Here is a 3,516-nt window from a genome sequence, read left to right as displayed (position 1 = left end):
ATGCAACTAGAGGTGTGTCGTATTGTGTTCCTATATCAAATCCTTGAAAGTGCATTGGCTCTTTCTGGGGATGAATAAAATTCTTCGTCAAGTTTCGACTTTGGACCAACTGGGTCTTGCTGAATTTATCATATCTATGCTTTTAATTTTACATTTTAGTATGTTTATCATATTATAAAATGAAATAAAACTTATATCTTTTATTTAGTATGTGACAATTCTTTATTCATTGATATGAAAATTGATATGTATTGAATTCACAAGTAATAGAAGATAAAATTTAAATAACACAAAATTTAAAATCATTTTATTTAGCTTGAAGTAAAATTGAACTGATTTAAAAGATAAAAATAACACTAAATAATTTTTTGTTAAAATAGATGATTTTGATATTTTAGTTTTTACCAGATTAAAAAAAGTAGTAGAACATGCTTTAGCATAACAATATTTGATTTCTATGAGGTGTATGTACGATGATACTTTTTTTTGTCAAAGATTTCACGAGGAGATTCATTGATATGCCAAAAGAATACAAGGATACAAAATTGACTTTTCATTTAAGGAAGGTTAGTCCTGAATAAATAAATGCATACTTGGTTGGATTATATTAATTACCTCATTCTTTTTAACTTGTGAAAATATACCGCATATGTTATTATTGTACAAAAATAGTTATTTCTTAAAGGTAAAACCCAAAGAAATCACTTGATGCTAATTGTACAATCACTGACATATTTAGGGCCTAAGGGAGAAGTATACTCCTACAAGTCCTAGGTCCAAAAACAATTGGGCCCTCTCATGGGCCTTTCATCGGAAAGAAAATATTTGGCAAATTTTCAAAATATCAATTTTTTAGCATTTAATAGAACCTCTTGTCAATTCTTTTAATATTTATTAAAAATGTCAATACTTTAGTTTGTTATTCTTCTAATTTATGTGTTTTTATTTGTTTGATTTGAAAGAAAACAATTATTTAATAACAGAAAGGAGAAAATCATATAAGATAATATTTTAGGTAAGGAGCATATCAGTTAAAATTCTCATCACTTACAATTTCAAAAGCAAACGACGTGGCACCCATCCCCCTTCTTCATCAAATTTCGAATAGAGATTTTTAACATTCCATTAATTCGAAAATGGCTATGGAAAGTTTTGATAATTGTAAATTGTATCTATTTTCTTTGATGATTGTAAATTGTAACTGTTATGAACTAAGTGGGAGCATTAGTTTTGTTCCGTAATTTTAATTTTAATTTGTTTGAATACAAAATAATAATGAATATGAAATGTTTGTAGAAATATTTTTTTTGTAATAATTAGTGCAATTGACGAATCGTTTTTGATAAATATTGTATCTATTATCGTTTTGATAAATATGGTATCTACAAGCTGAAAAAGAATCATTTTGATAAAGTGTTTGGCTGGTTGTTTTTATTTTTTTATATCCATTATCAGAAAAGCTTTGATAATTATAGTGTATATTATAAGTGGTTGTTTGAAATATAACAAAGATATTTGATAAAGATACAAATGCATAGGCATTTATGTAATATAACTTTGATCACTAGGATACAATTTTTTACACAGGTATACAAGTATGAAAGTAAATACATACATTTATCAATATTGAATACAAATATTGTTAAACGAATGTGAGTCTGTATTTATGTAATATAATTTTGATCATTAGGATATATTTTTTACACAAAGGATACAAGTATGAACGTAAATACATATATTTATCAATATTGAATACAAATATTGTTAAACTTGTTCATCCACTTCTTCTGCACCCACAACTCTTCTATTTTTTTTTGAACTACTCTCTTCAGCCATTTTAATCGCCGAGCCTACATTTTCGAACAATTTCTAGGTAATGCATAAATCAATAGATGAAAAATTCCCAAAAAAGTTGATTACTTGGGATACCTCTCGTAATCCTCTTTGAATCGGACATTATAGTGAAAATCAGATTCTTATCCCTTACCTAAAACCCTAAATAAAAATCTCAAAATTACTAAACACACAACAATATATATAAAATCAAACAATATATATATATATATATATATACATATATATATGCTATATGAATGTTAATGAACAACTATATCTCCAATACAAAAACAAATCACAAAAAAAAAATCAAACTATAGAGTCGAAATCGCGAAAAATCATAAATACCCAAAAAATAAAAAATTTAAAAAGATACTTCACGATAATGCATTTACCTGTATAAAAGGTTGAAAATCTTTTGAATGATTTTTGAGATTCCTCAAAAAAATGGAGGAATTTCGATTTAAAAATACAAAGCTTAAGTTACTTGAGGAAATGGACGAATGGAAGAAATCGTGAGAGAGAAAGAGAAATGATAGAATTTGGGTAACAAATTTAGAGAGAGAAAAGTGGGTAATGGGGTCTTTTTTCTTTCCTTTCACCGGTAATGGAGTAAAAAAGATAGTCCAATTTGAGAAATAAAAGGAAGGTAAATGAATTATATTAGGATATATTTTATTTGCTAAAATATTGACATTTTTAATAATTATTTTAAAGTGTATATGTTTTTAATAATTATGTTAGGGATGATGACTAGTTAGCTAATTTTTTAAAAATATTTTGATACAGAGAAAACAAGTTGCTTCCTCTGTGTGAATCTGAATTCAAATGCTTATCTAAAATTTCTAATATTTGGATGTACCACTAAGAAAAAGAAGGAAAGAATGTATTAAGAGGGAAATTTTGAAACTTAACACTCAATTACAACGTTTAACTTTCTTATAGCATGGGTGCCATCAAATAATATATTAATTTTATAAAATATATACATATAATATCTATTTTTACGGAGAAATCATGGATTCACGTACAGCCTTTTTAACATGTAAATTCACTCCTATGTTTGATAATAAATTAAGCGAAAAGAGGAAATGATCCAAGTAAAAGTTACTATTTTTAAAATACTAGATTTTACAATTCACTCTGTGTTATTATATTAAGGTGCAAGCAGATACTATGATTAAGTTTGAGATTAAATTTATATTTTGTTTGGTTAAAGTTATAACTAATAGCGGGATAAATTTTGTATCTCAAAATTTGGTGTTATTTTATTTGGGAGATGGTATCCAATCCCCATTACGAAGGTGGAATAAATTAATCTAGGAGTTTTTTTTTTTGACAAACGGGAGAATTTATATATACAGTTATGTACTGAACATTACATTATCGCTATTAGCACTTGCGAGTACAAATAGGTTGCCAAAACGAGTACACTATGCATAAATGCATGTCCCTCTTCTGCGAGCTGTTAGGACAAAAAATTAACGCCGCAAAATAAAAATCTATGTTCTCCGAATACTGCGATGGTAACTTAGTTCATCGCATCTTTACCATTACACCTACCACTACCTTTGGTAAATACCTTGGTTTCCCCATCCTAAATCACAAACCCAAGTCCACAGACTTTCATTACATTATTGATAACATGAGAAAAAAACTTAGCTAGTTGGAAAGTTAATT

This window comes from Solanum tuberosum, unplaced genomic scaffold, assembly GCF_000226075.1.
Source record: "Solanum tuberosum cultivar DM 1-3 516 R44 unplaced genomic scaffold, SolTub_3.0 scf00112, whole genome shotgun sequence".
Lineage (NCBI taxonomy): Eukaryota > Viridiplantae > Streptophyta > Magnoliopsida > Solanales > Solanaceae > Solanum > Solanum tuberosum.
Note: the sequence above shows the minus strand (reverse complement) of the source record.